Source organism: Delphinus delphis, chromosome 12 (assembly GCF_949987515.2).
Source record: "Delphinus delphis chromosome 12, mDelDel1.2, whole genome shotgun sequence".
NCBI classification, from domain to species: Eukaryota; Metazoa; Chordata; class Mammalia; order Artiodactyla; family Delphinidae; genus Delphinus; species Delphinus delphis.
This window is the reverse complement of record NC_082694.2, coordinates 63312055-63334771: the sequence shown is the minus strand read 5'-3', so window position 1 is coordinate 63334771 and position 22717 is coordinate 63312055. Positions and strand designations below refer to the sequence as shown.

Sequence of the window (22717 nt, the reverse complement as noted above, 5' to 3'; positions counted from 1 at the left end):
TGCCCCTTCTCTGTTAGCAACCTGAACACTTCTAGTATTAGTAATTGAAGAGATATTGATGGATCTTGGGAAGGGGTTAACTTCTTTCCCTCTGGTTATTGTCATCAGTGGGCAGGGGGACATACTCAGGTGGTCAGGTGGTGTGTGGGAGCTGAAATTCCAGGTAAGAAATAGTTGTCTTCATCTCAAATAGCACCTCTACCTCCATCCCTGGGCCTAGGATACTGGGTTATTTCTCTGCTATTGCTCAAAGAGAAATGCCAGTATATTCCCATGGGGTGTGTGTGTGTGTGTGTGTGTGTGTGTGTGTGTGTGTGTGTGTAATTAATGAACTATTGCAACATGTTAGCTGCTTTTTTTGCCAGAGGGAATCTTATAGTATTTTATAAAATACTAGAATTTTAGAGCCAGAAGACACCATAGATATCCATTAATCTATGGATTAACCACGATAATCTTTTTCTTTCATTTTTTTTTTTTTTTTTTTTTTTTGGCGGTATGCGGGCCTCTCACTGTTGTGGCCTCTCCCGCTGTGGAGCACAGGCTCCGGACATGCAGGCCCAGCGGCCATGGCTCACGGGCCCAGCTGCTCCGCGGCATGTGGGATCTTCCCGGACCGGGGCATGAACCCATATCCCCTGCATCGGCAGGCGGACTCTCAACCACTGCGCCACCAGGGAAGCCCTTTTTCTTTCATTTTTATTGAGATATAATTATCATAGAGTACTCTATAAGTTTAAGGTGTACAGCATAATGATTTGACTTACATATATCATGAAATGATTGCCACAAGTTTAGTCAATATCCATCATCTCATATAGATACAAAATTAAAGAAATAGAAAAAAATTTTTTTTTCCCATGATGAGAACTCTTAGGATTTACCCTCTTAACAATTTTCAGATATAGCATACAGCAGTGTTAATTATATTTATCATGTTGTATATTACATCCCTAGTACTTATTTACTTTAGAGCCATAAGTTTGTACCTTTTGATTGCCTTTATCCAATTCCCCTTCCCCCACCCCACTGCCTCTGGTAGGTACAAATCTGATCTCTTTCTCTATGAGTTTGTTTGTTTTTTAAGTATAATTGACATACAATACCATGTTAATTCCTCAGGAAAGCGATGCAGAGCAGTTTTAGGGATTTTTCCAAAGCAGAAGAGGTATTGATTCAGCCCCGCCTACAACCTGGGTTTTCTGGCCTCAGCCAATGGTCTTTTCATTACAAAAAGCCTATTTTTGTAGTAAGAGAAAATGTTTTTCTGTAATTTTTTCTTTTTTAGAACAAAAATACTTTGCTGAGGCAGGAGAAAGAATAACACAAAAGATTCATTATTATTACTGTTACTATTTAGCATACTACTTTATACTTGTTATTTTTAAAAAACACTCTACTGATGTATAATTAGCTTTCAGAAAGCTTTACGTAATGAGTTTGGAGATGAGACTATACCTGTGAAACCATTACCACAATCTATGCCATAAACATATCTATCACCTTCAAAAGTTTCCTCCCCCCTCTTTATTTATTATTATTTTTGTAAGAACACTTGACAAAAGTTCTACACTCTTCAAAATTGTAAGTATACAATACAGTATTGTTAACTATGGGCACTTTTAACTATAGTCTGTGTAGTAGATCTGTAAGACATTCATCTTGCATAACTAAAACTTTGTAACCTTTGACCTCCTGGCTTGCCCCTCTCCCTAGCCCTGGCAACCACCGTTCTATTCTCTGCTTCTATGAGTGTGGCTATTTTAGATCCCTTAGATAACTGAGATCATGTAGTGTTTGTCCTTCTGTGTCTGGCTTATTTCACTTAGCATAATGTCCTCCAGGTTCATCTATGCTCTTGCAAAGAGCATGATTTCTTTTATTGTTAGCCTTCTTTTTTGTGTGTATACACATTTTCTCTGTCCATTTATCTGTCAATGGACATTTGCTTTGCCTCCATGTCTTGGCTATTCTGAATAATGCTGCAAACTAACATGGGAATGCAGATATCTCTTCAAGATCTTGATTTCAATTCCTTTGAATATATACCTAGAAATGAGATCTCTGGATCATATGGTAGTTCTCTTTTTAATTTTTTTGAGGAACCTCCATACTACTTTCTACAGTGACTGCACCAATTTACATTCTCACCAACAGTATATGAGAGTCCCTTTTTCTTCATATTTTCACCAATACTTACTTTTGTTTTTTTTTTTGTTTTTTTGACAATACCCATCTTAACAATTGTGAGGTGGTACCTCATTATGGGTTTGACTTGCATTTCCCTGTGATTAGTGATAATGAATGATGATGAGCACCTTTTCATATACCTGTTGGCCATCTGTATGTCTTCTTTGGAGACATGTCTGTTCAGCTCCTTTGCCCTTTTTAAGATTGGTTTAATTAATTAATTAATTTTTTTGCTATTGAGTTGTAAGAGTTCCTTGCAAATTTTGGATAATAATCCTTTATTAGACACATGACTTGCGAATATTTTCTCCCATTCCGTTGGTTACCTATTAATTTGTTGATTGTTTCCTTTGCTGTTCAGAAGCTTTTCACTTTGGTGTAATCCCCCTTGTCTATTTTTGATTTTGTTCCTTGTGCTTTTGATGTTATATCCAAGCATTCATTGTCAAGGCTGATGTCAAGAGCTTTTTCCCTGTTTCCTTTCAGGAGTTTTATGGTTTCAAGGCTTATGTTTAAGTCTTTAATCCATTTTGAGGTGGTTGTTAATAGAGTTATCAGTGGAAAAACAATATATATAACATGATAACTATGTCTTTGTTGAATGGATATATTGAGAATCTCTGCTTTGCATATATCATGTCTATTTATTTTGTTGAATGAAAAGATGGATACAAAGCAGGACTACAAAAGACTTGATGCATCCTCCTGAAAACAAGTAAATTATAATATTTTATCCTTCTTAAGGTTTTTTATTCTTAATTTTCTATCATGTAATATTTTTCTTGTTTATTTTCCTTTCACATGTGTGGGGGTTGAAGAGTGATAAAAATGTTTCACATCCCTTTGGGCTCCTTCTTTTCCAGAGTTCTGCCAAATGTCCACTAATGAATTCAGTGTAGGGCAGGAGTCAAGAGACTTGAGCTGTGTCTGTTGAGTTTGGGCAGGTAATTTCATCTGTCTGGGGACTTTCTACCCCTTAGGTATAAAATAAGTCATTGTACTAAAGACGCATGTAGTTCCTCATAACTCAAAAATTCTATGTCTTTAGCTTTATAGTAAACATATATTGCTATGAGAGCTTGGTACAGGGCACTTTGCCTGGGCTTTATAAACAGTTGTCTGATCAAACTTCTGTCATAAATGAATAATGGGAATCAATGAGCATTTATTTAATGAGTGGTTTATCCTCCTCCACTTCTCCCATCCTCTCAAAATGTACAGGTATATTTAAATGGTTGCACAGGAATCAGAAGAATTCAATATAGTGTTTTGTTGATTAGAAACAGAATAGTCTAGAGCCTGACAGACTTGTGTTTGAGTCCAAATTCTTCTCCTCATTCATGTGAATTACTTAATTCCTTTGAGGTTTAGTTTCCTTGTCTGTAAAACAGAGATGGTTATATCCCTTCATTGGATCATTAAGAAAATTAAATGATATAGTGTGTAAAGTGCCTGGCATATATTGAGTATCAATAAATCTCTATTGATTTTCTGCTCTTTGAATTTCAGATTTACCCTTGAGTAACTACAGAAATCATGCTACACACAGGTGGCAGTTGCTGGCCATCTCTGGTGTGCCTTAGCTTGGAGGTGTATTACTCTGATTTCTGCCTCCATTTCACATGTCCTTCTTTCCTGTGTGTCTGTGTCCTGATTTCCCTCTCGTTATAAGGGTCACAGTCACTGAATGAGGGCCTGCCCTAGTCCAGTTTGACCTCATCCTAGCTTGATTACATCTGCAAAGGCCCTATTTCCAAATAAGATCACATTCACAGGTACTGGGTTTTACTTCTTCCTTTCCAATCTGCATTCATTTTGTTTCTTTTTCTTGCCTTATGATAGTAAATAGAACCTTAAGTACAATGTATTAGAGAAGTGCTGAGAGTGGTCATTCTTGTATTTTTCGTGATATTTGGAAAGAGTCTATTTTATCCCTATTAAGTATATTAGCTCTAAGTTTTTGATAGATGCCCTTTATTTGGATTCAGGAAGTCGCCTTCTATTGCAATTTGGCTGAGTTTTTTTTTAAAAATCAGGAGTGGGTGTTGGATTTTAGGAAATGCTTTTTCTTCATCTATTAATATAATCATGTATTTTTTGGTTAAAATAATGAATTATATTGATTCTTAAAAAATTTTTATATTGATTCATAGTTTGATTGTCAAACTAACCTTTCATCCCTGGGATAAATCCCATTTGGTAATAATATATTATCCTTTCTGTATATTGTTGTATGTTATTAGTTAAATTTTTATTTATTATAGAATATTTGCACTAATATTCATGAGGGATATTGGTCATTAGTTTTCATTTCTTGTAATGACTTTGTTATGTTTTGGTATCAGACTAACAGTGGCCTCATAAAATGAGGTGGAATGGATTCCCTCTTCTTCAATTTTATGGAAGGGTGTTTATAGAATTGATATTATTTCTTCCTTAAAAATTTGGTAGAAATAACCATTGAAGTCATCTGGGCTTGGGGTTTATTTTGTTGAAAGGTATTAGCTACAAATTTGGTTTCTTTAATAGGTATAGGAGTACTCAGGATATCTGTTTCTTCTTGTGTGAGATTTAGTAGTTTGTGTGTTTCAAGGCATAAAGTTTTTCATATTTCCTTATTGTCCTTTAATATCTGTAGAATCTATAGTGTTGTTACTTCTTTCATTCGATGCTGTTAATTTGTCTTTTTTTGCCCCAGTTTGTTTGAGTAGAGGTTTACCAATTTAATCTCGAAGAACCAGTTTTTGGTTCAATTTCATTTTTCTATTTTTTCCCTTTTTTTCTATTTCATTCATTTTTACTTTGATATTTATTATTGCTTTCTTTCTAGTTACTTTGAGTTTAATTAATTTGAGTTCTTGTTTTTCTCAATGCTTAAGGTGGAACTTTAAGTCATTGATTTGACTCCATTCCATCTTTTCTAAAATAGGTGTTTAGTGCCATGAATTTCCTACTAATCAATGTACCACAAATTTTGAGATGTTGATATGTTGTGTTTTCACTTTGACCCAGTTTAAAATACTTTCTAATATCCTCTTTGATTTCTGTTTTGATCCATAAGATATTCAGAAATGTGTTTTTTAGTTTCCAACTAGCTTGGGATTTTCTTAAGCTCTTTATTTATCTTTATCAATCTATTATTGATTTCTAATTTGATTACACTGTGATTAAAACAACATACTTTTTATGACTTGGATCCTATTCCAGTTATTGAGACTTATTTTGTGGCCCAGAATATTGTCTATATAGGTAAAAGTTCAGCGTGCACTTGAATGTGTATCCTACTGTTGTTTGGTGAAGTATTCAGTAAATATTAATTAGTTAGGTCAAGTTGGCTAATGGTATTATTCAAATCTTTAAAATCTTCACTTATTTTGTGTCTATAAATTATTGGAAGAGGGGTTGAAATATCCAACTGTAATTGTGGGATTTTCTGTTTCTCCTGCAAGTTCAATTAGTTTTTGCTTCATATATTTTGAAGCTCTGTTTTTAGGTGCATAAATATTTAGGAATGTTATACCTATTGATTAATACTTATAATTATTATTATTATCTTCTTTATCCCTACTAGTAATTTTTGCTTTTAAATATACTTTGATATTAATGTCACCACTCCAGCTTTCTTTTGATTAATGTGAATATGGTATATGTTTGTTCATATTTTTACTTTTAACCTATTTGTTTCTTTATATTTAGGGCATGTTTCTTGTAGCAGTATACAGTTGTGTCTTTAAAAAAAGTCTATCTGTAATTATTGATATGTTTTGGTTTAAATGGATCATCTTGCTATTTGCTTTCTGTTTGTCTCATCCATTTTTTATACTTTATTTCCCCCATTATCTTCTTTTTGTTGGATTAACTTAATATATTATGATTCTGTTTTACCTATATTGTTGACTTAACTAGATAGAGCTCTTTATTATAGTATTTGCTAGGTTTTATATTATATATCTTTAACTTATCACATTCTAACTTCAGGTAAAATTATACCACTTCATGAACATTTTATGAACTTTTCAATGGTATACATCTTTTTCTCCCTGTCCATCTTTTGTGGTTATCCTCCCTGTCTAATTTTACAACGGTTATAAACCATGTTTATTCTTTTTTTTTTAAATTTATTTATTTTATTTTTGGCTGTGTTTGGTCTTCGTTGCTGTGCATGGGCTTTCTCTAGTTGCGTCGAGTGGGGGCTACTCTTTGTTGTGGTACGTGGGTTTCTCATTACGGTGGTTTCTTTTGTTGTGGCACTCGGGCTCAGTAGTTGTGGCTGGCAGGCTTAGTAGTTGTGGCTCATGGGCTTAGTTGCTCCGCGGCATGTGGGATCTTCCCGGACCAGGGCTCAAACCCATGTTCCCTGCATTGGCAGGCAGATTCTTAACCACTGCACCACCACGGAAACCCCAACCATGTTTAATCTTACTATTATTTTTGTTAAACAATTGTCTTTTAAAATATATTTAAAATAATAATAATATATTTTCCCATTTTATTGCCATTTTTAGTGCTCTTTATTCCTTGTGTAGATCTTTATTTCTACTTGGTATCATTTTCTTTCTGCCTGAAGGATTTTTTTAAAAAACATTTATTGTAGTAATGATCTGCTGGTGACAAATTCTTTCAGTTTTCTGCATAAGTCTTTATTTCATCTTCTTTTTTGAAAGAAATTTTCACTAGTTATAGAGTTTTAGATTGACAGATATTGTTTCACTGGGTTTTTGCTTGCATTTTTTCTAGACAAGAAATCAGCTGTCATTCTTATTTTTTGTCTCTTTGGATGTAATACAACTTTTTTTTCCCTCTGACTAATATTTTTTCTTTATCACTGATTTTGAGCAGTTTAATTATGACATACCTTGGCATATTTTCTTCAGTTTCTTGTGTTTGGGGTTTCTAAAATTCTTGGCTCTATGGGTTTGTAGTTTTCAGCAAATTTTAAAGAACTGTAGCCATTATTTTTTTCAAGTAGTTTTTTCCACCACTTCCATCATCCCCCAAACCCAGAGACTCCAATTATACATATATTAGGGCTGCTTGATTTTGTCCTACACTTCATGGAGGCATTGTTCATTGAAAAAGCTTCTCTTTAGTTCATTTTGGGTAGTTTTATTGCTACGTATTTAATTTCATTAATATTTTTTCTTCAATGTCTAACCTGCTCTTAATCTTATCCAGTCTATTTTCATTTCAAATGTTACATTTTCTCCTTTAAAGGTTTGATTTGGATTTCTTTCTCTCTCTCTCTGTCCTCTCTACTTAAATCTCTGAATGTATGATATATAGCTGTAATAACTTTTAATATCCTTGTTTTCTAATTTCAACATATGCATCAATTTTGAGTCATCTTTGATTTATTACATTTAAAAATTTATTTTCCTGTTTTTTTGGTCTGGTAATTTGTTACTGGATTCCATCTGTTGTAAATACTACATTGGTGTTTATAGAAATAATTTTTTTTTAATTTAGAAAAAATACTTTTTTATTACTATAAATATTCTTGTATTTTGTTCTGGAATACATTAATTTTGAAGGGTTTGGTTTCTTCAGCTCTTGCATTTACTTACGATTTGTTAGGTGTAACTGTAGCAGTGCTCAGTCTAAGGAGAATCACTCCACTAATAATACAAGACCCCTCTTTGTAGTCTACCCAAAACTCAGTGAATCATGAGGGTTTTCATTTTGGCTGGTGGGAACAGACACTATACGTGGCCTTGTGTGAGTGTTGGGCATTATCACCTCTAATCCTTTTGTGTGACTCTGCTCAGCTTCAGGAAGTTTCCTCACATACACTTGCTGATTATTACTCAGCTGAACACTGAGGGGTCCCTTTGCAAGCTTAGGAATTCTTTCTCTGTATATCCTTCTTCTCTTTGGTGCGCTGTCCTAAGAACCTTCTTCACAGACTTTTACCTCTATCTCCTCAAGTTACAAGGTACACTCTGCTCTGCTTAGATACCCTCTGCTTGCACCATGATTTGAAACTTTCTTAAGGAAGTAAACTAGAGCAACTATAGATATCACCTTACTTGTTTTCTGTCTTTCAGTGATCACTGTCCTTTATTGCCTGATATCCCATGTCATGAAAACAATTTAAAAAATATTTTGTCATTTTTGTTGTTTCAGGCTGGTGTGTACATCTGGCCAGAAGCAGAAATTTTGAGTTGTCTTGAAACCTTAGTTAAATACTCTATGGATTTTTTTTTCAACTTCTCTATGCTTATATCAAATCTCCCAAATAAGACAGTGAACTCCTCTAGGACAGGGGATTCATCTTAAACTTGGGCATGTTCCCTGTAACACTGTGTAGTTTGCTGTAAATTTTAAAAGTTACTGGTACAAGGGTAATGACTGCATAGGAATTATTTGCAACATTCTTTCTGTCCTTGTCTATCACACGATATTTAATAATGTCATCTTGAGTTTATTGTTATCTGTGCTCCTCTGACGGAGGAGGAGGGTTGAGTCAGTCTGGCTTTGAGTGAAAGTAGGAGTTACAGGGCCTGAGACCCTGGGTTGTAAACGAAATTTGCAACTGGGTAGAAAAGTTAAAGACCAAATGTTGAGTGAAAGTCAGGAAAAGGAAATACAGAGGAGCCCAGTGACTGGGATTCCAGTGAGGAGCCAGAAGTATGGAATCTGGGAACAAGGATAAAGGGGGAAAAAAGCAGTCCTGCAAATATCCTGAGGTATGTGCTGGATGATATCCATTTGAATATTTTAAAAAAATCACCTGGTATAGAAATGGTAAAAAGAGTGAATCTGGCATAAAGAGACAGAAGTTTGATGGAAAACTCACTTGATGCACATTAACTCTAACCGGTTCCTCTCCCAATTCTGTTAGTGTGGCTCTAATCGCTACATTAGCTCTATAAACCCCACCATCCTGCTTATTCAGAGAGGTTTCCTGGCTCTGTTGCTTTATAACTAAGATATTTGTAAACATAATAAACACTCCCACAAAACATCCGTCTCAAAATTGGTTCCCTTTCTTCATAAAGGAGCCAGAAATTCTGATATGATCACAATAAAAAGATCATGCTGTTTGTTATACTAAGGGCGTTTCATTACTTTAGCAAGTGTTTTAAATGAATAATAAGTTTAAAACTCAAATAGAGTATTATAAGGTAATATCTCAAAACATTTCAGAATTATTTGCTCTTTGTTCAGATACTATAGCTTCTAGGTAGAGCAATGTCTGATAGGCCTTACTCAATATAACCATAAATTTCTGTGGTTTCTACCCACCCATCAGATTCCATAAAAGCCAGATAAAAATTCCTGAAGATCATTTAAAATAATAATAGAGCTATGTCCTGGCACTATGATGAAGGCCATGCAATATATTATCACATTTAATACTTGCAATAATGCTATGAAGTTGGTATTGTTATTATTTCCATTTACTAGAGGAAAATCCAGTATAGAGAGTTTAAGTAACTTGTCCAAAGTTGCTGGTTTTCAGGAAGATCAACATCAGATCTGTTTGATTTCAAATTTCTTAATCACTGTTCTGCATGATTTTCTCTCATTCTCTCTTTTGTCTCTTTTTTGGAGGGAAGGACTGAGCTACACATTCAACAGGCTTTACATAATACCAATTTATCATTATTTCACTTAGTCAAAAGGTGCTATAGACTTAATGTTTTTGTCCCCCCAAATACATTTGTTGCAACCTAATCCCTAGTGTGATGGTGCTTGGAAGTGAGGCTTTGGGGAGGTGATTAGGTCATGAGGATAGAGCCCTCATGAATGGAATTCATGCCCTTATAAAAGAGACCCCCATCAACCATGTGAGGACATAGTGAGAAGATGGCTGTCTATGAACCAAGAAGTGGGCTCCCATTAGACACCAAAACTGCTGCCACCCTGATCTTCTTCCAGTTTCTCAGAGCTATGAGAAATGTCTGTTGTTTAGACCACCTACGCTATGGTATTTTATATTTTGTTATAGCAGCTCAAATAGATCCAAGGCTATTCTAGAATATGTTCTTGGAATTCATCAAAAAGCCCTGACTTCTTTGTAATTAAAGAGTTTGCTTGAATTAGGAGTCTCTCTTCCACTCTCTGCTACTACCTTAAAAATGTATTCCAAGATAAAATGGCACTGTCTACCCATAAAAATTCATAAAACACAGTAGGTTTTCTATATTTTTGCTACTGTAAAATTCAGGTTAACTTTCCTTTTACTGGAACTCAATGCAAACGGAATATTCATGATTTATTGGGAGGGAGAGAATTTATCTGGAGGTTGTGGGTATTCCCTCACAATGACTGATAGGGGGCAGCAGAGGGCTTTACAAGTGAGCATGGCTGAGGCCAGATGAGAAAAGCTTTCCTTGAGTGTGTTGGGAGTGGGAATAGAGAGAAGGGTGAGCAGTGGTGGAAAGGGTTATCAGAAATCATGAAAGGCAGGAGAAAAAGGAATCAAGTCATGGGTGTAGCTAGGCCAGGTAGGAGAGAGTCAGAGAAATTGCCAATTAGAGTTGAAGATAACAACCAGTTAAATAGACAAAACCCCATCTGCAGGGCTTTCTGTCTAGTCCTATCCAGCTTCAAGCTATGAAGAACTATAATTACAGATTTAAAAAATCTTAGGTGGTACCAGTCACAATCTTATATACTTTATATTTGATATTATATTTGTTGATTATTTTTATTACATTTATTTGTTATATTTGTTACATTTATATTTATTATTTCTCATGAAACTATCATAAATTCTTTTTTTTATTTGAAATACAACTTTATTCTGATTCTAAATGAAAAGGAATGGGAATGACAGTAGAAAACAAGATTCTACCCCTGAATATAGTGATGTGACTGTAACAGTCTTATATTTGAAACTCAAGGAGGAAACAACTGTGTTGCAAAACAGCTAAATATGCAGGTCCAAAAAATGAAGGTTTTTTTTTTTTTTAACTGCCACATTCACTCCGAAGCCCATTCATCTCCTTTAGCATCCCAAAGATTAAGCACATGTTCTGCTTAGCTATATAATAAAGTGGCAAACACACTGTACCACTGACATCACAGAACAGTTGCCTATAAGACTAGACTTCGGACTCTGGGCTCCAGCTTCACTCTCTCACATGTCATCATCTTCATCTGGGAGAGCAGTTGTCTGAGCAGCCTCTAGATGATGCTTAGACCGCACTGCCAAGGCTGGGTCCATGACCACCTCTGGCGGGGTGAGAGCAGGCATGGCAATGAACTCCAAGTTAGGGTCTCTGATCAGTTTTATAGCAAGCCAGAGGAAGAGCTTTTCAAAGTTGTAGTTGCTTTTGGCAGAAATGTCATAGTACTGAAGATTCTTCTTTCGGTGGAAGACAATTGACTTTGCCTTAACCTTCCTGTCCTTAATATCCACTTTGTTGCCATACAACATGATGGGGGTGTTTTCACACACTCGTACCAGATCTCTATGCCAGTTAGGCATGTTCTTGTAAGTAACTCTCGATGTTACATCAAACATTATAATGGCACAATGAGCTTGGATATAATAGCCATCTCTCAGTCCACCAAATTTCTTCTGACCAGCTGTATCCCATACATTGAACTTAATCCGTCCTTTGTTGGTATGGAACACGGGGATGGACCTCAACACTCAAGGTAGCTATATAATTCTCAGATTCACTAGTCAGATGACGTTTCACGAATGTATCAGTAGTTTTTCCAGTACCACCATCACCAACCAATACAAGTTTGAACTGAACTTGGGGCTCTTCTTGGGCAGCCATCGTGATGTTACTTCCAGAAACATCTCTGTGCCCTTCTGACTGAACTCATAAATTCTTACAAAAATCCTATGGTGGGGATTATCCAAATATTACAAAAAAAGAAACTAAGCAAGTGCAGAAAATTTGGGGTTAGATCTTAAGGCTAATCTAATCTCAGATCATAGGCTTTCTCCCTTAAATTCTCAACAAAGTGACAGTTTTCTTCCAGTAAAAGATTATTTCTGCACCCAGGAAATTTGAAGAAAATCAATGCAGCTGTATTTTAAAAATTCCAAGTTCCCTTTATAAATCTATTTTTTGTCTAAGCAATATTTTTTAAAAAAAATTTTATTTTAACATCTTTATAAGCAGTATTCTTTAGAATGCACTTATTGGAATGAAAATCTTTCCTTGGAGATTTGTAGTTCTTTGGGATACCGTTCAAATAATTTAATTATCAAATTATCTGAAGGTAATAAGAGAATAGTAGGTATTAGACTAGGGAGTCCCTCAGTTGCAGAGGTGTATGTGACCCTGAGGGCTTCAATTACTTATAGAATTGACACTTCCTCTCAGAAGCTGTTATATTACCACATAAGCTTGATTTATGCTAAATTTAGATAAAAAATGAAGCAGCCATTATATGTGCTCAGATTATTATGAGGCTGCAATAATTTATATACATTGGTTTGTATTTAAAAATTCTAACATGATTTAGAAATTAATATTTAGACGTTTGTTTTCCGGCATAATTCTAGAGGAGGGGCCAGAACTGTGAAACCAGTATTCTCTCATGATTTGATTAAAATAGTGAAATCAGAAAAATTCTACAAGAGCAAAAGAAAAAGGTGATCCTAGCATTGGTATAACAGAATGCCTTTCAGGATGCTCTACCTCATCTCAAAATAGCCTGCAGAAAAATGAAAAATACATAAATAAAAGGATACATAGGGCAACCAATAACAGAATATTGTTTTCTCTTATATTGCGTAGATGTGTCCATTTTATGCGTATATTGTAGAACTATGCCTAGGCTAGTAGGCATAGTTACATACCTATGAAATTAAGGCTATGTAAAATTATTGGATAGAATCTTTAAACTTTGAGACTCTAAGATGGTCTTCATGATTCCTGCTTGCTGATATTCATGCCTTTGTCCATTCCCATGCTCTGAGTATGGATGGACTTGTGACTTGCTTCTAACCAATAGGATATGGCAAAAGGAATGGACTATGACTTGCATGATTATGCTACATTATTTAAGAATCTGTTTTGCTAGAGAATTTCCTTATTAACTTGATGAAATAAGTAGCCATATTGAGAATGTCCATGTGGCAAAGAACTTAGGTAAGCTTCACTCCAAAGGCCATCAAGGAGCTTGACCTCAGTGCTACAGCTGCAAGAAAATAAATTCTGCCAACAACCTGAGTGAGTCTGGAAGTAGATTCTTCTTCAGTGAAGCCTAGATGAGAAAACAGTCCTGTTGATACCTTGATTGCTGCCTCAGAAGACCCTAAGAAGAGGACCCAGCTAAGCCATGCCTAGACTCCTAGCCCCCAAAAACTGAGATGATAAATATGTGTTTTTTTTAGGCTGTCAAGTTTGTAGTAATTTGTTATTCAATGGTCTATCTAATATATACTCCATCTAGCTAATATTAGTCTTACCTCTAATTACTCTCATATCACTTTGTTTAAATCTTTAAAAAAATTCACATAATAGTTGTTTACTTTTAATTAATTATCTATCTCCCTTCCCCTAAATCTCTTACTAATTTTGTAACCTCTGACAAGTCACTTGAATTCCCTGAAGCTCCGTTTCTCCATCTATAAACTGAGTTTAATCATACCTATGCCCCCAAGGTTGTGAGGGTTAACTAGGCTTGTGTTTGAAAGAAGCCCTGTATGATGTTTTAACTCCTGTCTTTTCAGACTCTTTCTAGATAGAATTAACTTTAATCATGATTCATTCTGTATGCCCTAGATTTTGTTGCATATCAGGCCCTAAAATCTTGGCTTACGCCTTGGATTCTTGTCTTCTGGTCTATCTGGCTCTCTGAGTGGACAACAACGCTTGTTTGTCTCTGACTGCTTTGTTGCAGCTCATAAGCTGAGCTTATTACACAAGAAGGGTGGTGGTGGCCAACAGTCTACAACAAATGAGAATTTCAAAGCTGGTTTTTTAAAAATATACTTTGGTGCTCTTGGAATAGGGTGGTCACACCCGGCCAATTCCACTACCCTCTTCCTACTAGATAAACAAAACATGAAATTTCTCTTCCTGTAGCATTGAGTCCACTGGGAAAAACATGAACACACTGTGCTTTTAATTAGCTGGAGAATGAATTCTGAGCCTGGGCTGTTTAAAAAAGTTGGGAGCAGATTCTCAGCACCTGCAAAATGGTAACAAGTTTCCTGGATAGTTGTGGTGGCTTATCTGAACATGAGTTCCTTACAGTACCCCGAAACTACCAGTGCCTTCAGGGCCTCCATAAATAAGTGCCTGGTTTATAAGTTTGTATCTTCTGATATAAATCCCATGCTTTGTTACCCTCTGAAAAAATTGTATGTGAATGAAATGTCACAGAATTATAGAAAGTAACTTAGCAATAATCTAGCTAGCATTTTTAATACTGTACTCTCCGCTGTGCAGAGTGCTTGATAGTGTTTCATTTAATGTGATCCGACTCACTCGTCGTACAGATGGAAAAATCTAAACAATTTGGTTAATTGGCAACTTTCATTTATAGCATGTGCTCTACTTCATCATAGTGTTTATATATGAACAACTGAGTATATAAATTACATTTACATGGCAGTTTGAAAGTAGGCAGTGTAATATAATGGTTAGCATCCCTGGCCTTTGGGTGATACAGATTGGGGTTTGAATCCTGGTCTGCTGTCTCCAGCTGTGTGCTATAGGATGAGTTACTTAACCTCTCTGAACCACTATTTCTCCATCTGTATCTTGGAGATTAAAATGCTACATCGGCTTGTTACATGAATTAGATAAAATTAAGAACGTGAATGTAAAATTAAGAATCTAAGTGATTGTGTAGTAAAGTGTGCCGTAAATGATAGCTATTATTATAAAGTACTTTCATATCAATTAAACTTCATGTAATAGATTATTACTATTATTATCATAATCTACATTTTATCTTTTAATATTATCTTATTATTTTACACTTTTTGCAAATAAGAAAATGAAGTCATAGAAAAGAGGTAAATGCTGGTCAGGTGTTCTGTGATATTAGGCAAGAGCTGAGACTCAGATTGAGATGTACAGGCTTCAGCTCTCAAGCTGTTTCCTATTCTGCAATGCTGTTTCTTTACAGTAAGTGCTCTTTCCATTCAGCTGAGAACTTAGCTCCCTGCTTAGGCTATAACTCCTTGAGGGCAGGAATTTTGCATCTCCAGGGAAACCAACACATAGGCCTTCAATAGATATGTTTAGTTTATAAAAACAAGTTAACACACAATTCTAAGGAATATGAACTCTTAGTACAAGATAAGTCACTTGTCCCTCAAACTGAATCTCAAAGGCAAAAGCAAGGCAGTTATCACAGAAGGACAAAGTGCAGCATGAACTACCTAGAGATCCAGGACAGGGCATCATTGCTGGGTAATTACTTTGTAGAGGTAATTATATAGGCCATATTTGCATATATTAGCCTAAGGTGGTGTGTGTGTGTGTGTGTGTGTGTGTGTGTGTGTGTGTGTGTGTGTATAAAAGCCACATTTTTCCTCTTTTCTGCCCCCACCGAGCACAGTTTCAGAATTTGGTGTTCATAAGGATATAGGGCTTTATTGATTAATTACTTCACCTAATGAGTATTTATTGAGTTTCTAATATGTGTCAGACACTGTATTAGACCCTGAGGACACAAAAATCAGTAAAGCTGAGTCTTTCCTTATGGAACTCATAGTAGGGAAGAAAGATGAAATGTTAACTAGAAAAACATATTTGTGATAACCTACTATTGAGATTGAGGTAAGCTCAAGTTGTTCTTAGAACACATAGCAGGGAGATTCTGATTAGGACCGGGAGGATCAAAGAAAACTCCTTGGAAGGAATGATAAGTGAGCTAAGTCTCAGAGGAGTTAACCTGAATAGGAAGGAAAGGTGTCTATTAAGTACCACATGCTCAAAGACATGGAGATTTGAATCATCAGGAGCAGTTCTGGGAAATACAGGTGATTCAGAGCATAACTCAGAGGGAGAGGACCAAGGCCATAAATATAACTGGTGAAGTAATCATGGGCAGATCTTGAAGACCTTATAAAGCACTTGAAGGATTTTGGACAATAGTTTAAGGCATTTAGAAACCATTAAAGCTTTAAGCAAGGGAGTGACATAATAATATTTGGAAAGATGACCCTAATCATTTGTGCAGAATAAGACTCATGGGCTGATGCTGTTGGAAGGAGAACCTTTAGGAGGCTGTGGAAGTAAACCAAGTGAGAAGTCGTAGCAAGGACCTGGTCACCAAAATATAGGGCAGAGGAAGGAGAGGAGGACGCTGCAGACGACACCCAGACTTTGATGCTGGTGACCGGGGAACGGTGGTATAATTCACTAAGGAGTAATGAGGAACAGACTTTAGTGGGCCACAGGGAGCGTTTGGTTGTGTGGATGTGATAAGAAGGGAAAGGGGAAGAATGGATAAGGATATTGGAGGGAAGCAGTGGTATCACTGAAGCCTGAGCTGGAGAAAATAATGATGTTAGGGGATGATTTATCGCAGCAAATAGAAAGAGGGAGGTGGAAGAGAAGGTAAAATAAGGACTAAAAAGTGTTAATTGGATTTAACAAATATCAGTTACTAGTGACCATGGTAAGAACAGTTTCAGAGAAGAGCAGGAAGCCAAGAAAAGATGGTTATATATTTTTATTTGGAGGGAAAAAAGCCTAAGGATAGCATGGAAGTCATATTAAAGTTGTCTTCCCTCTGGGAACATGGTAGGATTTCATTTTCTCACACCCTTTGAAGTTAGAGCTATGTGACTTGGTATTGCTAATGAAATGTAAGCAGATGTGACATTGTCACTTTGGGGTGGAAACAAGCTGGTGTGTAATTTTCTACCTTTCCTTTTCCTGTCTCAGAGATCTGGAAAGCATGTGTCAAGATAAATTTCCCATTAGCCTGCTTGAAAGACTACAATGAACACAGTATCCCAGGTGACCCACATTGAGTGTGTAACATGAGCCAAAGTTCAGTTAATGTTGATTTCTCTATCTCTTGCATTTTGCATTGCATCTCAGCTTTGTATCCACCAATTTCCTTTTTTCTCTTTGGAGTTATTTACTCTTATAATATAGAAAGTGTACTATGTGACCCACATGTTCCAGTACCCAGAACAGATTGGCTAGAGGCTCTGTGTCCCAGTTCCAACTTCCCATAAGAAAGAATTTGATTGGCCAAGCTTGGGTCAGGTGATCACTTCTAGCTCTAATAAACTTTACCACAATATGGAAGGGGAAGAGCTATGTCATGATACATAAGTTGTGATGGGAGCACGATTCACTTCATGAGAAGAGGTATGGCATAATAGATGGTATCTTTGACATCTCCAGTACAGTTATGAGACTTCAGTGACTGTATCTTGTGGAATTAAAGGCACTGGCTCACTTCAAATAGGGTAGATGCAGTCTATAACCGTATCTAACCAAGGGTCAAAGAGGAAGTTCCCATACTTTCAGTACCAATGTTCAATGCCCAGTATTTTGGGTGGGGTGTGGGTGGGAGTTGGAGGAAGCTATAAATCTCTCTGTCATATGCAAAACCATCAGGCCAGAGGGCCAATGGCTCCAACAAGAAACAAAGGTGTAACTCGTAAGTAGGAGGCTTCAGACCAGCTCTGGCAATGGCTGCACTTGCACATAAGAGGAAACATACCATAAAAGATCATTATTCTCATCTGAGGGCAAGTTATTGACTTATTGGGGAAGAGGTATTCAGTAGATGGCAGATCCCCAAATCAAAAGGTCTTTAATCCAAGCAGCTGTGAATGATGCTAGGGATAGCTTATTGTAAGGCCACTATTAACTTTAAACGAGTATGATTTCTCCGTTTCATAATATCAAATTTCTTGCTTGGTTAAAAAGCTAAGTGAAACAAATCTTTTCATAAAACTTTCCTTTAGTGTATTGTGGCTGACAAACTTGCAAGTAGGCAGTTTGTGAAAGATGATGGGGTTTCCGGCAGAGATGTTTTCTGAGATTCCAAGTGTGATCTTGGACCAACAGAAATATGATGAACTTGGAAAGTAAATGGAATCCTTAGTTCTCCATGTATTTCTAATGCTAGAGTTTTGTTGCCATTTGTACAACTGGACAACTTTTTATTTGCCTTAAGAAGGGGATACCCATGAAGGGAAAAAAAGTGAAACTCTCACCAGTGTTATAAACTCTGGAAACTCAGGAAACTCTCACCTGATGTGAAATCGTAGCTTCTTTTTCCAAGCCAGTCAGGAGCAGAATTAATTTGCCTCTGATATTCTTGTGGCCATAATCAGCACAGCAGGCAAAGGATAAAACTGAAGTGGGCAGCAGACTATTTCCCTCCTCAGAGCTCCGTCTTCACATGATGGGACTCAGCTCTATTTCTGGCCTCTCAGCCATTGATCCTGCCTGAAATCCGAACTCATGGCTTCTGCTCATAACCACTCTTAGCAGGGTATATGCTCAATGGCTTGTTGATTAACAACAGAGGGGAGTAAATGTCTTTCTAAGTTTATGGTAATGATTGCCTTCTACTGGGTAGGACTAACTTCTGACCTAGACCTAAAGTATTTGCCCAATAGTATCTTGCTGTTTTCCAGGCATGATACCTGAGGCTACAGTCTGGTTTAGATTTTTTTATGAAATCCAATCAATATAACATATTTGGAGGTTGGCAGGGGCTACAAAAGTTAATGGAAGGATTTTAAGCTTCAGATAGTCATAAATGCCAGATAAACCCAAGCTTCTACTTGACTATGCTATGATTGGGAGTTAGTACCTGCTGAGTGTTAACTTGGAAAGCAGCCCATCTAAAGCAGATCAACCATGTGGACCTGAGGCACAGTAATTGGAGAAGTGCTGGACTCTCTCCCAGGAATGCCTTTAGTGTTATCTTTTGCCATTTTAGTTATTGTTTTTATGAACTATCATATATATTTTTATAAATAAATAAAATTGTATAAAAGTGGACCTTTTCCTTCCACCGAAGATGCAAACTCCTAGAGGGAAAGGAGCATGATTTTTATTTCTAGGGTCGTCTACAATACCTAGTAGGTGTCTGAAAGGATGCAGATAACAAGATGCCTGTGAGAGATTCTGTGAGGCAGACTTTTACTTGGTTTCAAATGCTGTTGTTTTTGTCTATATTTGCTATGATTAGTTAATTGGCTCCATCCAGCTCATTATCCTGCTTTGGTCTCTAAATAGTGTGGTGTGTATGACTGTTTATATGGCCTTATAGACTCAATATCTAAATGACTTGAGATAATTGCATTTCCGAGCTTCATTTTACAGATACATAAATTGAGACCCTGGGTAGAGTGAAATCAAAACCCAGGTTTTCTCATTTCCATGTCTGTTTGCTTTTTCCATGCTCTTGAACCCATTGCCTTGCTCTGCCTTCATTTCTTCATGATCTCTGGTTACATGTCTAGCTTTGATCTTGACTCAGTCTTGACCTGGGATGGAATCCCTGACTCTCCCTTGACTTACTCTTGTCCTTTAAACCTGGCCTTTACCTTTGATTTCTAGATTTCTAGATTTCTAGCTATTTTCTTCCTCTGCTGTGCCCTGAGTTTAGTCTGACACTGGGGATCTGCATATATTCATGAGCTGTTATCATCTGAAAACACACACCCCAAGGCTTTAACACAAGGAGAATCAGGAGGGCTGCTGAGCAAGGTTAGAAATGCCTTGCACCTGCCTGGAGTTAAGCAGGTGGAATGATGACCAGCAAGGCTGCAAATCACCAGGCTGCACCCAGCCCTAGGGCCTCTGAGGAGAGTTATAACTTAAAAAAGCATTAGAAGCCCTGAGGCCAGCTGTCTGTTCTTAAAGTACTCCAAGGGTGCTTTTAGTATTTTAGAAGAAGGGAGAACTTTCTAGGAGGGAATAAGTTTGCCACTCACAGATGGAAGCAATTCTCTAAACCAAACCCTGGAAAACATTCCGGTGATTTATCAGCTTAATAGCAGCTTCTTTCTCTCAGCAGAATTCAGAAAGGCTGAATAAGACTTTGACTCCTAATTTAGGGAATACAGTATGTACAATGCTTAGTTTTAGTGAAATGAAAAAAATGGAGCTATGTATTATCATTGTTGCTGTTATTATTATTATTTATTGAAAAGTATTTAAAGAATAGTTATTTACCATGAGAGTCATTGTAAGGCCAACTTTTCATTGAGAAGAGACCCAAGTAATTTCAATAGCCAAACTCTGGGCTGCTTTTAGCATCCAAAACAGCAACCATCCTAAAAAGCATTCCTCTCTGTCAGATTAGTTTATCAGATCAGCTGGCAAAGAGCTAATCTGGCCTGCTTCTTGCTACTCCAGGCAGCCTAGAGGCAAAACTGAGACTAGGAGGAGACTAGGTGGACTTGGTTAAAGGTGGAGTTTATTGAAGTTTCTTTGTGATGAAGGGGAGGAATTCTTCTCTAAAAGAAAAAAGTGGGGCTCTGGGCTACTGGACTAACTTGACCAGACTGGTCAATTCAATTCAAAGAAATGCTCCAATTGGTCACACAGGTTGTAAATAACCAGGAAATGTAGGCAAAATAGTTTAAAATTTGTGCTTGTTAGGATTATCTGGAACACCTGATCTTGAAGTCGGATTCTATCAAAATAACTAAATGTTAGTTATATATAGAATTATAAATGAGACTCACTGAAATGCGTTCATTTGTCTGTTTGCCAGTTATTTCTTGTTTACCATTTAGGTGGGGAGAGGGGAAGAAGCATCAACTTGCAATTGTTAAAAGCATACTGGAATTTCAAAAAGCCATGACTCTTAAATTCTCTCCATCTTCTCTTTCAGTAACTCCTTATCATCTTAATTTCATGGGTCAGATGTTAGGATGAGCCCGAATTGCAGGTGCTACTGAGAAGGAAATGGCTACATGAATAATATTTTTTACTGTTTAATATTTATTGAATCCATCTATTTCTAATTACAATATTGTGTTTCATCTCCTACAAGACTGCTTTTGCACGTGGAGTGAGATGACTTGTAACATATACTGCCATTATTATCAGGGACTTCTTATAGTTATCATTGTTGATTTAAAATCTTAGCAAACTGCAGTACACAGAAATCTGAAATAAAATGAACATCTGGTGACAATGTACCTTTCTCCTTGATTGAAAAAGTTCCCTATGAAATCTAGTGTTATTCATAGCATATACCTTCATTTGCTGCTAAACAGAGACACACAAAAATATAATATATCACATTTTAATGGTAGAAATGTGAAATCTTATAGCATGCACTGTTTTGTGTGTGTGTGTGTGTGTGTGTATGTATGGGCACATAATATATTAAATATGTATTAACTATATATAATATATTAAAACCATAATATATTAAAACCCAGTACTGCACATATTGTTTTTAATAGATTTTTACTGGTAAATTGGGAAAGAAGAGTAAGAGGGATAGAGTGGGTGTGTGTGGTAGGCACTCAACATAGGTTTGCTGAGTTGAGTTGGGTGCCTAAGACAGAGTGGCAGGGTGAAGGTCTGAGTTCCAAGGTCTGGGCTGTCCTGAGAAGTCACAGAGAGGTTGGTTGTTTCCTTCTCAGTTCTCACATTCCTAATCTTTCACACTGGTGTATTTCTGGCCTTCTTCATTCTCTGAGCAAGTCTTTAATGCTGTTCTTTGTCTGCTGACAACTTAAGAAAGCCCCCTGCAAAGGAAGAGTGAATCACTAACATGGACAGAGATAAATTTTCCAAGAGGAAAAGGTGAGGAAAGAGAAGAGGAAAAGTGAATAAATAAGATACCTATTTCCCCCTAATTTAATGCACAGGCACAGAGGAAAATTTAGCTGTACAAGTTTTTTTGGTTTTGAATAAGATTTAAATAAAAGCTTTCTAAACCAATAAAGACATATATAAAATTCCTGTTGTCCTCCTTTACAGGAAACTACCTGAATCCTGACAGAAGAGACACATAACTGAAAATGAATTGCTCATTTTGGAGAAATACATTAATTGAATGTATTTGATGCTGTGTAGCCTACTCATTTATTTAAAACATGGCAAAAAGTATTTTAATACTTAGACACACACACGCACGTAGACACATAGAATTTCGTTATCATGTGACAGTCAGGTTGGTTTCCTTTTGTGTTGAAAATGGTTGGAATCCAGGAAATCTCATCTAGTCCTTTTGTATCTTCTAGCATAAATTAAAGAAACTGGAATTGAGCTTCCTAAATGGAACTTCAAAGTAACCCAGTGTTACTCTTAGGGATAATGTCAACAATATCTAACACACAAAACATTGCCCTGTCCATTTGTTTCTTGTGATTCTATGGTAAAAGATACTGCTGAACTAGTAGTATTATATTTGTACATGCATTTATGTTTTATAAATCTATTACCTAAAGGTAATGGATCCTAAATCTAGATTTCTATCCCTAACATTTTCCTAAGTTCTGGAAAGGTATTTCCAAATGCCAAATGAACATATTTCTAACTGTGGTAGGTAAAAATTTTAGGATGGTCCCATGACCTTTGCCTGGGTGTACTCCAGTGACTATGTTACATTACATGGCAAAAGGTTGGTAAGCAGTTGGCTTTAAGATAAG

At 36.4% G+C, this 22717-nt stretch overlaps 1 pseudogene; it reads right to left on the bottom strand.

The window, feature by feature from the left end:
* Positions 1-11275: 11275 nt before the first annotated feature.
* Positions 11276-11963, bottom strand: LOC132435471 (GTP-binding nuclear protein Ran-like; annotated as a pseudogene).
* Positions 11964-22717: the final 10754 nt, after the last annotated feature.